Below are 12,285 nucleotides of genomic sequence, written 5' to 3'. Positions count from 1 at the left end.
CAGTACTATTCATTTTTGACTTTTAACACAGCGCAGTTTCGAACTCCACTGTTCACTGTTTATTTGTGCACCACTAAGTGTGTCTCGTGTTTTGTACTTTACATACAACCAGAATCTGTTAGGATTTTCTGCCAGGTTTCGAGATAAAGTTTCGTTGTGGAAACTTTGGAGGTCAGAGGGAGGATCCTGGAAGATACAGTAGCCATCTCCGTACAAAGGCTGCTGGATCAGTGGCTCAAGCAAAGGGATGAGGCAGCAGGCTGTTGACGCGTCCCAGCGGCCGTTAGCCGCGTCGCTGCCCCCACTGTTTGCGGAGCCATCTCACGCCGTCCATCTCTTATGTCGGGAGCTTTTCTTTGTTTTCGGATTTCAACCACTCAGCCGGATCCAGCCCGTCCCTGCTCTATAGACAACCACAAAAGCAAACGCAACCCGTCACAGCACGGATATATGCAAAAATGTTTTTGCGTTTTGGTTAAGATAAGCACGAAACGAAAGGAAATGTAAGTTTTCGCTACCTCAGTCAGCGCTCAATTCTAAATATGCAAAAATGTTTCTTAGTTGTCTGCTATCTTACCCATCAGTTTCAGTCCACCAATCTACAGGATATTTGAGATAAGGTATTTTTCTCTGTAACACGCCAAATAATAAGTGAAAGGAATATTTATTTAGATAAGAAAATGTAAGAAACCTTACTCTTTCAACGGAGCTACGAACGTAGTTCATTTAGTTATTTTCCAACAACAAAGAGTTACAATTCTTTAAATAGAACATTCCTTTTTTTCCCACCTAGCTGACATATTTTAATCAACTCTCTACAAGTGTATTTAAATTGATTTCAGTCAATTTGAGTTGATGTTTGGTTTCTGGCGCGCTCAACTGCGCAGTCATCAGCGCTTGCACAAAGACCCAGTTCTTACACAGACCAATTTTTTTTACACGGTCGAATCTAGCCACTGTCACGAATGATGATGATGATGAAATGATGAGAACAACACAAACACCCAGTCCCCGGGCACAGAAAATCCCCAACCCGGTCGGGAATTGAACCCGGGACACGGTTATCCAGAGGCAGCAAAGCTAGCCACTAAACCACGAGCTGAAGACGAAGTTTTGGGGATTGATGGGACATGCTGTACATAACTGTGTGTCAGGTAGGTGTTCTTATGGCAGGCTTTTCATTTCAGTGAGGTGCTCAAAGGAGTGGCTGTTTTCCTGAATACACAACTCAGCGCGGCTTCTCAACGCTCTGCGATGCAGATGTGAAGTTGCTAGTGTCAAGGAACGACAAGTTTTCGCGATGCGCTGCTTGAATCCACTCTTAGTAAGATTGTAGACTGTATCTTTACGCTACTGTGAACAAGGCAGGCCGGAATGTACAAACAAACGATTTCGGTCCGTCATGGATACTGACTTGGAATAAACGTAGCATACACTTCCAGCGAGTACGCTGACATATTGGTGATGCCTAGCGAATGCGGACATAAGGTCAACCACGCAGCCGTGGCTCATCCTGGTCGAAGAGCTCCATCAGCTATAATGTACTTTTACGTACTGAACAACGACATCGAGAAACAAGTATTTTGAGAAGATGCGGTGGTAGTAGATAAAGACAAGCAAGAAATGAGATCCAAGATACTACTCCAGGCGGGTGTAAAATGAATGTGCGCAACGGAAAATAATAAACGCTAAAATGAGTATTTGCTCCTGTCTGAATACCCCCTGAAGCAGATCTTAGGATCTCTTAATGGATTTTAAGATATAAATTACAACCTAAACATAAATGAATGATTAAGGCAACTAATACAACTAAATGATAAACGTTGTTCCTGCTTATATATTTATTGTAGATTTAAAAAAACCTTATACTACAAAGTTTAAATTTCCTAAGTAAAATTACTAATCAATTGCCCAGCTCTGCCCCTTGTTTTGACAGGTGTTTAGCTTTATAGCCATAACAAGCCGATGCAATTTGCGATATCACCGTATGTACTGCGTCTGGTGCGACGGTGTGCTCGTTCTCGTACACGTCTGCGTCGATGCAAGAACTCCAGCTGCAAAATTAAAAACTCTTTCAATCACTAGGATGCCAGAAGCCGGTCCTCTGACTAATATACTCTAATACTGTCTTCTCCTCTCTGTGTTCTACAGAGGAGAAACGCGAAGCCACAAGGACGGAGTTCAGATAACGTCTCAACATAAGTATAGGCAGAGGAAATGCTCTCAATTACTGAACGCTATGTACTCAACGACGACTTCCAAAGCGGAGGTGAAGTCTAGAATCGTATAGGTTCGCAACAGTTCGTTGCCTAACTGTTCTAACTATAAACTCTCCTGAGAGCAAAGAACAAGTCTGTCTCTACCAACAAAGCTGATATCGAGCAACCGTCACACGTGGGCGCTCGCGCAACAGAAGACCTCGTCTCTCCACCACTGGCCTCCTAGCAAGGCTCGGCTCCCCACCAGCGTAATTCTGAAAACGAATCATATTCCCGAAACCACGGAATATTCTCCCTCTTTACAGATTATTCCGAACGCCGACCAACTATATTTTAGTCTTTTGTCGTCCAGCACGTAAAGTCTGCGATGAAAAACCTACACTCGCACAATAGTACGCTTCTGAGTAAAAATCCTTGAAAATAACCCAGCCTGCGTGGTTTCCGAGGTGACGCTTCCTCGTGGTTTCCGGATCCTTCCCTTCCGGCTACAAAACCGGCCGCTCGTGACTCTATTGTGCCCCAGCGCTCAGGTGATCCAGCGTACGTCTCGCTACTTTCTGTGTTTAAGCAGGACCAACACACCTGTGCGGGCCTTCCTCCCAGAGCTTGAGTTCTGCCTGCTGTTTCATCTCCACTGGCGTTCCAACCTCTACTAGTACAGGTACTCTTTCATTACGCCATTCTGGTAATAAAGACACTCCGTCACTTTTCATGTAATAAGCGTTAACAATTATTTGCAAGGTGTACGTGACAATGTCAGTCTCCTTTATATATTCATACATACGATGTACAACCTATCACATGATACCTAATTGTGTTTGTAGATCACAGCAAAGTATGTGGATGAGTTCTTGTAAGGTACGAAATTATAGCCACCTTACAGAGAATATGGGAGTGTTTGCTTTAGCTGCACTGCACCATGGTCTGCATGTCAGCTTACAAGAAGTTGCTGCATTTAGTAGAATCATCCTTCTTACACTGTGTAGCGAATAGTACCCAGCTACAAGTTTCACCCATGCCGTCTGTCACTGCCACAGTACATGCATTGTGTGGTTTCCTTTGGAGATGCCTTCATCAGAAAACTTCGCATGTATTTTGAAGGTAACATGTATCGAGCTTTTATCGCCGAAAATTTAGGTCCACTTCTTGAAAGCGCTAGTCCAAACATTAAAACTGTTCTTCGCCAACAGGTCTCTTGTGGTTTCGGCCACTGCAAGCTGAATTCTAGCCTCCTACAGGGCACCGAGCTTAAAAACGAAATAAGACTCCAATGAAAGCAAATTCTTTTACCGCTATCCCAATGATCGGACCTAGTGGATTCTCTACGCAAAGCCTAGGTGAAACAGTGTGCCAGGCAAAAATCGAGCACAGAGTTTTACTATCAAGGGATCAGGAGCCTGTACCAGAGATTTACTATCCTAGACGCTGAACCATACGCATATCTCAAGTATTTTAAAGTTAAAATCACTAACATATGCCAAAAGTAGCTCTCTGGAGTCTTTGTTAAGTCTCGACCAAAAAACATAGCGGCAGGAGAAAGGATATTTTTTTGCACTTCGCACTCCGACGAAAATGTCAACTAATTGCTGCGGTTGTGAACGATCCCGGCCGGCGAGTAGATATACAGAGGGGGATTATGCACTGTGCCCACGTGGATTCTAGTCCCCTTATGACAACAAGACATCGGCGATCAGGTTTGTCACACAGTATTCAACACAATCCAGGAACGCCTGCAAAATGTAAATAGAGTCACTCTGGAAGAAACACTCACGATAGACGAAACTGACTATGCTACCTTCTGTGCAGCTAAGCGAAAGTCAACAGGGCTTGATGCCCTCGGAACAGAATTCTACCAATGCTGCTAGGACATCCTCAAAGACTCCCTTCAAATGTTGCTAATGACGTATGGCGAGACGTCACAGTACGGGAACTGGGATCTGGGACTACGCTTGTTGGCAACGTCCGCGTCTGTCACACTTTTTCAGGTATATATGAAAATCATCACGCATGCGGCCAAGATTCGTATGAAAATACTCTTAGAGTAGACTTTAGGTAGCTACCAACATTATGCAGTCCATCGTAGAGAGATACTTTCTGTAGCACGTGGACTACCGTAGTGATGTGTTCCACTGCAGCAATAGGAACTAACAGAGCACTTGTGTTTTTAGACTTTTAGAAAGTGTTGAACCATGTGAACCATGAGTTTTCAATAGAAGTGATGAAGAGGATGGGAGATGGAAATTGTTGTTGTTGTGGTCTTCAGTCCTGAGACTGGTTTGATGCAGCTCTCCATGCTACTCTATCCTGTGCAAGCTTCTTCATCTCCCAGTACATCTACATCTACTTCTACATGATTACTCTGCAATTCACATTTAAGTACTTGGCAGAGGGTTCATCGAACCACAATCATACTATCTCTCTACCATTCCACTCCCGAACAGAGCGCGGGAAAAATGAACACCTAAACCTTTCTGTTCGAGCTCTGACTTCTCTTATTTTATTTTGATGATCATTCCTACCTATGTAGGTTGGGCTCAACAAAATATTATCGCATTCGGAAGAGAAAGTTGGTGACTGAAATTTCGTAAATAGATCTCGTCGCGACGAAAATCGTATCATATCTGCCACGCTCTCTCCCCTATTACGTGATAATACAAAACGAGCTGCCCTTTTTTGCACCCTTTCGATGTCCTCCGTCAATCCCACCTGGTAAGGATCCCACACCGCGCAGCAATATTCTAACAGAGGACGAACGAGTGTATTGTAAGCTGTCTCTTTAGTGGACTTGTTGTACCTTCTAAGTGTCCTGCCAATGAAACGCAACCTTTGGTTCGCCTTCCCCACAATATTATCTTTGTGGTCTTTCCAACTGAAGTTGTTCGTAATTTTAACACCCAGGTACTTAGTTGAATTGACAGTCTTGAGAATTGTACTATTTATCGAGTAATCGAATTCCAACGGATTTCTTTTGGAACTCATGTGGATCACCTCACAGTTTTCGTTATTTACCGTCAACTGCCACCTGCCACACTATACAGCAATCTTTTCTAAATCGCTTTGCAACTGATACTGGTCTTCGGATGAGCTTACTGGATGGTAAATTACAGCATCATCTGCGAACAACCTAAGAGAACCGCTCAGATTGTCAACCAGCTCATTTATATAGATCAGGAACAGCAGAGGTCCCAGGACGCTTCCCTGGGGAACACCTGATATCACTTCAATTTTACTCGATGATTTGCCGTCTATTACTACGAACTGCGACCTTCCTGACAGGAAATTACGAATCCAGTCGCACAACTGAGACGATACCCCATAGGCCCGCAGCTTGATTAGAAGTCGCTTGTGAGGAACGGTGTCAAAAGCTTTCCGGAAATCTAGAAATACGGAATCAACTTGAGATCCCCTGTCGATAGCGGCCATTACTTCGTGCAAATAAAGAGCTAGCTGCGTTGCACAAGAACTATGTTTTCTGAAACCATGCTGATTACGTATCAATAGATCGTTCATTTCGAGTTGATTCTTAATGTTTGAATACAATATATGCTCCAAAACCCTACTGCAAACCGACATCAATGATATAGGTCTGTAGTTCGATGGATTACTCCTACTACCCTTCTTAAACACTGGTGCGACCTGCGCAATTTTCCAATCTGTAGGTACAGATCTATCGGTGAGCGAGCGGTTGTGGGAGATATTGTATCACCGTAATCTGAAAGGAACGTAATCGGTATACAATCTGGACCGGAAGACTTGCCCGTATCAAGCGATTTGAGCTGCTTCGCAACCTCTAAGGTATCTACTTCTAAGAAACTCATGCTAGCAGCTGTTCGTGTTTCAAATTCTGGAATATTCCATTCGTCTTCCCTGGGGAAGGAATTTCGGAAAACTGCGTTCAATAATTCCACTTCAGCGGCACAGTACCTACTGCAACCTGCATCCGTCTGAATATGCTTGGTGTATTCATCATGATTTGATAATATTGTTGAGATACAATTTCCATACATCCATCTTTACTGAATGGAAATTGTATCTCTACAATATTATCAAATGTTTCCTCTCTGATTTTAATTAATTGTAAACTCACAAAATCGCTCCACGTAGGTCTATCTGTCCACCAAGGATGGCGCCTATCGATGGCCTTGTATACCAATGCCACTGAACAACTACTGCGTCTCATTGACAGCAGAATTGGGGGATTAGTGGTTTAGAACATGCGTATCTGCTGCACAGCTTACAGCGACTACGTATGTATTGTTGTGTCTTCCCTACAAGACCTGTCCTCGTCAGAAGACGTAATTAAAATCTTCACGAAGGCATTTGGCACTGAGATCAATTATAGGAAGACGACCGTACTTCCTCTTCTCAGTAGGGGATTTGGCGAAAGAACTGAAAGGACATGGGCCGAGTAACAGCGCTCGCAACGCTCTTTGGGCATCTACTGCGCCAGTCTGGCGGCATGATAATTAAGAACTGGGTAGATATCCTGAACCACGTCAGTATCACTCTGAATCTGCACTCTTCCAGACACGTAAACCTCCTGCAAAAGGTGCAAATTTTTTGTGTGGCCACCACAAGCAAAATATACTACATGATACAAGTATTTCTGTTCCCTGAAGGTTTGACCGCAAATATTCAGCGGGCATTCATCTGGTTTCTTTTCCGTGGTAACATATTTAACGTAAAGTTCATGTGACTCACTCGGTATCCCCTGCAGGGCAGCATTGGTCTAATCAGCATTCGATATCAAGACACGACGCTCTTCATAAACCGAATGAGAAAAGAAAAACAGTGACAGGGCATATGCCTTCTACACAATCCCTTGCCCAGCTTTACACTAATGAGCCTGTCGTCACCAGTACACTTAGTTATGATTTATCCTGAATACTGGCCTATCTGGAGATATTTTCTTGAATTTAGTTATGTGCATACCAGTATACCAAACACCTCGCAGTTTCTTAAGAGGACAATACACAAAAGCATGACGAAGATCGCACTGAGAAACCCCGTTGAAGAAAGGGAGCCACAGGTGAACTGAATATTATTGTGGCGAAATATTCACCAGGTGCTCCTTTCTTCATGGATTGGTTCACAGTAGTATCTAACTGTCAGTAACAAAATCCAAACGGACGACAAACCGCATTTCAGTGCACCAGTCCCCTGCAACAAATACGGAAACATTGAACCGATCATGTTCAGATTTGTTTCTGGAGCAGCACAGGACCTGTGGCAGTTTGTCGCTCACCGACTGGCCATCACTGATAGTACAAATGCACACTGTCTGAATGTTCGAGAGCTGATTCGACCTGACCGCTCGCGATAGTTAGTTTCTAAACAATTGTAGCTCTGTTGATGATGGGGCATACAACCACCTACATTACTGAGAACCAAGATAGTACATTCTCGGAATACTTGTCATATACTGTAGGGAAATATTTTCGAACTGCAAGGGATGACAATCATAGGGAAACATTTCGAAACATAGTACATACGATCATGCCACTGCTCACCATCACGCCAAATCCTAAATAATCTGCACAACTAAAAAGCCACAAAAGGGTATCTTAAATTGTTATAGCCACCGGTACTTTATGCAAGTAATACACTACATTAATAGAGAAATATAAGTAAGGAAACAAGAAAAAACAAAAGTACTTATTCCAAAGAGAAATAAACTTCTGTGCTTTTGAAGTTCGCTGTTCTGGTGCCTCTGTGTTGTGGTATTACAGATTTCAGATCAAATATTTTATCTAGTCACAGGAGCAACTCAGTTTTACTCTCATAAAATAGATAGTTACTTATCTTCCTAAATATCCCACAAAAAGAAGACTGACTTTCATTCATTTAGAAGATGAACCTAGTATTATTTCATGACTATCAGCAACAGAAGGTTGCTTTTATGTAACTAGAAGAAGCAAGTCCTTTAATTTAAATATACTTTTTCTTTCATATGTGTCCAGAGAAAGCTTCATTTTCTTTTCAAGTGTGAATAAATGTATTTTAGTTTGTCCAGAGTAATACGAGGGCTATTCGTAAAGTAAGGAATGACAGGTCGCGAAATGGAAACCACAGTGAAAATCAAAACTGTTTTATTTGCAACAGTTAGCTACACCTTTCAGCGACTTCTCTACACAGTTGCCACTCAGACTTAGACATCTGTCGTAGCGTTGTACCAACTTTTCAATTCCCTCGTTATAGAAGACAGCCGTCAGTGCTTTCCAACAATTTTCAACTCTGGACTGCAGCTCGTTGTCTGTGTCAAAATACTGGGTTCACAGCCAGCGGCTCATTTGAGCAGAGATGAACCTCAGGGGTAGCCAATTATGGGCTGTATTGTGGGTGATCAAACACTTCCCATCGAAAACGCTGCAGGAGCATCTTCATTGCCCCTGCAGATTGCGCAGAGAATTGTCGTGTAGAACGAACCGCATGACAGTTATGTTATGTGGATTGCATAGCTTCAGGCGAAGTCTTTCATCAGGCCCTCATACTTGGCGGGAGACTCTAATTTCTAGCCATCTTTACGTTCTCACTGTGAACTCAGAACTGAAAAGAGCGACATGATGCGATCGACGAGCGTACTAGACACAGCGCCCAACGCATCTGTGCAAAGCTTCATCCGATTTTCACTGTATTTTCCATTTCGCGACCGATCGTTCCTTACTTTCCGAATAAGCCTCGTACATGCATAGTTTTAATTTAGCATTTTCAGTAAAGGAGCTTCATTACTTTATGAAGCTGGAAGAACGGCAGCATTTTTCTCATTGCATAATTTCAGCAGCAAGAGGCTAAAGCCTTTGGCTTAGGACATTTTGCATTATAATTTCAATATGAGGAAAGGCGTGTTGCAAAAGCCGTTAGGCGCCGACGTCATACTACAACATAATACAGTCGGACTGGTTGCCAGCTCACTCCCTGCGGACTACACTTTCCGGCTCCGCTATTTGCAGCGCGACCTGCAGAGGGCGTTCGCAAACACCGAGCCAAGCACAGAGGACGTGTAAATCAGCAAGATAAGTCGCACTTGTCGCGAAACTTTTGCTGCAACCGCTAATGTCACGTGCAATCAATCAGGAGGAACTGTACCTCTGCCGTGCGACTATCAGAACCGCGGCCGCGCACACGCCAATCATTGCAGTCATGACGCAGTCAGCCAAGAGAAGTCTGCTTCGGAACCAGTGCCGCCTCGACCGCACGCCAAGGGACCTCGGCAACGGGCTCACGGGCCTGTTGGTATTCTGTCGGCCTGTTGGTATTCTGTCAGACTCATTTGACAAGATTGTAGAAACTGTGAACACTTACAGATCGTAATTTTCATGTTAGTCTGTTCCCATGTGCTCCGCTCAAGGAGAGCGAAGACTTAAACGATTGGTAGTCAAACTAGTGGAGAACGAACTCTGACCGTGGAAGCGTTCATCTTGTTGTATCCTCAACCAAGACTTGAATTCCAACATCTTGCGTTTACTTGTGAACTTACACTCCTGGAAATTGAAATAAGAACACCGTGAATTCATTGTCCCAGGAAGGGGAAACTTTATTGACACATTCCTGGGGTCAGATACATCACATGATCACACTGACAGAACCACAGGCACATAGACACAGGCAACAGAGCATGCACAATGTCGGCACTAGTACAGTGTATATCCACCTTTCGCAGCAATGCAGGCTGCTATTCTCCCATGGAGACGATCGTAGAGATGCTGGATGTAGTCCTGTGGAACGGCTTGCCATGCCATTTCCACCTGGCGCCTCAGTTGGACCAGCGTTCGTGCTGGACGTGCAGACCGCGTGAGACGACGCTTCATCCAGTCCCAAACATGCTCAATGGGGGACAGATCCGGAGATCTTGCTGGCCAGGGTAGTTGACTTACACCTTCTAGAGCACGTTGGGTGGCACGGGATACATGCGGACGTGCATTGTCCTGTTGGAACAGCAAGTTCCCTTGCCGGTCTAGGAATGGTAGAACGATGGGTTCGATGACGGTTTGGATGTACCGTGCACTATTCAGTGTCCCCTCGACGATCACCAGTGGTGTACGGCCAGTGTAGGAGATCGCTCCCCACACCATGATGCCGGGTGTTGGCCCTGTGTGCCTCGGTCGTATGCAGTCCTGATTGTGGCGCTCACCTGCACGGCGCCAAGCACGCATACCACCATCATTGGCACCAAGGCAGAAGCGACTCTCATCGCTGAAGACGACACGTCTCCATTCGTCCCTCCATTCACGCCTGTCGCGACACCACTGGAGGCGGGCTGCACGATGTTGGGGCGTGAGCGGAAGACGGCCTAACGGTGTGCGGGACCGTAGCTCAGCTTCATGGAGACGGTTGCGAATGGTCCTCGCCGATACCCCAGGAGCAACAGTGTCCCTAATTTGCTGGGAAGTGGCGGTGCGGTCCCCTACGGCACTGCGTAGGATCCTACGGTCTTGGCGTGCATCCGTGCGTCGCTGCGGTCCGGTCCCAGGTCGACGGGCACGTGCACCTTCCGCCGACCACTGGCGACAACATCGATGTACTGTGGAGACCTCACGCCCCACGTGTTGAGCAATTCGGCGGTACGTCCACCCGGCCTCCCGCATGCCCACTATACGCCCTCGCTCAAAGTCCGTCAACTGCACATACGGTTCACGTCCACGCTGTCGCGGCATGCTACCAGTGTTAAAGACTGCGATGGAGCTCCGTATGCCACGGCAAACTGGCTGACACTGACGGCGGCGGTGCACAAATGCTGCGCAGTTAGCGCCATTCGACGGCCAACACCGCGGTTCCTGGTGTGTCCGCTGTGCCGTGCGTGTGATCATTGCTTGTACAGCCCTCTCGCAGTGTCCGGAGCAAGTATGGTGGGTCTGACACACCGGTGTCAATGTGTTCTTTTTTCGATTTCCAGGAGTGTATATTAGAACTGACATGTGATTACATTTTCACGCAATTTGGGTGCATAGATCCTGAGAAAGTACCCAGAACAACTACCTCTGGCCGTAATAACGGCCTTGATACGCTTGGGCATTGAGTCAAACAGAGCTTGGATGGCGTGTACAGGTACAGCTGTCCATACAGCTTCAACACGATACCATAGTTCATCAAGAGTAGTGACTGGCGTATTGTGACGAGCCAGTTGCTCGACCACCATTGACCGGACGTTTTCAATTGGTGAGAGATCTGGAGAATGTGCTGGCTAGGGCAGCAGTCGAACGTTTTCTGTACCCAGAAAGGCCCGTACAGGACCTGCAACATGTGGTCGTGCATTATCCTGCTGAAATGTAGGGTTTCGCAGGGATCGAATGAAGGGTAGAGCCACAGGTCGTAACACATCTGAAATGTAACGTCCACTGTTCAAAGTGTCGTCGATTCGAACAAGAGGTGACCGAGACGTGTAACCAATGGCACCCCATACCATCACGCTGGGTGATACGCCAGTATGGCGATGACGAATACACGCTTTCAATGTGCGTTCACCGCGATGTCGCCGAACACGGATGCGACCATCATGATGCTGTAAACAGAACCTGGATTTATCCGAAAAAACGACGTTTTGCCATTCGTGCACCCCGGTTCGTCGTTGAGTACACCATCGCAGGCGCTCCTGTCTGTGATGCAGCGTCAAGGGTAAACGCAGCAACAGTCTCCGAGCTGATAGTCCATGCTGCTGCAAACATCGTCGAACTGTTCGTGCAGATGGTTGTTGTCTTGCAAACGTCCCCATCTGTTGAGTCAGGGATCGAGACGTGGCTGCGCGATCCATTACAGCCATGGGGATAAGATGTCTATCATCTCGACTGCTAGTGATGCGAGGCCGTTGGGATCCAGCACGGCGTTCCGTATTACCCTCCTGAACCCACCGATTCCATATTCTGCTAACAGTCATTGTATCTCGACCAACGCGAGCAGCAATGTCGCGATACGATAGACCGCAATCGCGATAGGCTACAATCCGACCTTTATCAAAGTCGGAAACGTGATGGTACGCATTTCTCCTTCTTACACAGGGCATCACAACAACGTTTCACCAGGCAACGCCGGTCAACTGCTGTTTGTGGATGAGAAATCGGTTGAAAACTTT

The sequence above is a fragment of the Schistocerca piceifrons genome, chromosome X (genome assembly GCF_021461385.2).
Source record: "Schistocerca piceifrons isolate TAMUIC-IGC-003096 chromosome X, iqSchPice1.1, whole genome shotgun sequence".
NCBI lineage: Eukaryota > Metazoa > Arthropoda > Insecta > Orthoptera > Acrididae > Schistocerca > Schistocerca piceifrons.
Note: the sequence above shows the minus strand (reverse complement) of the source record.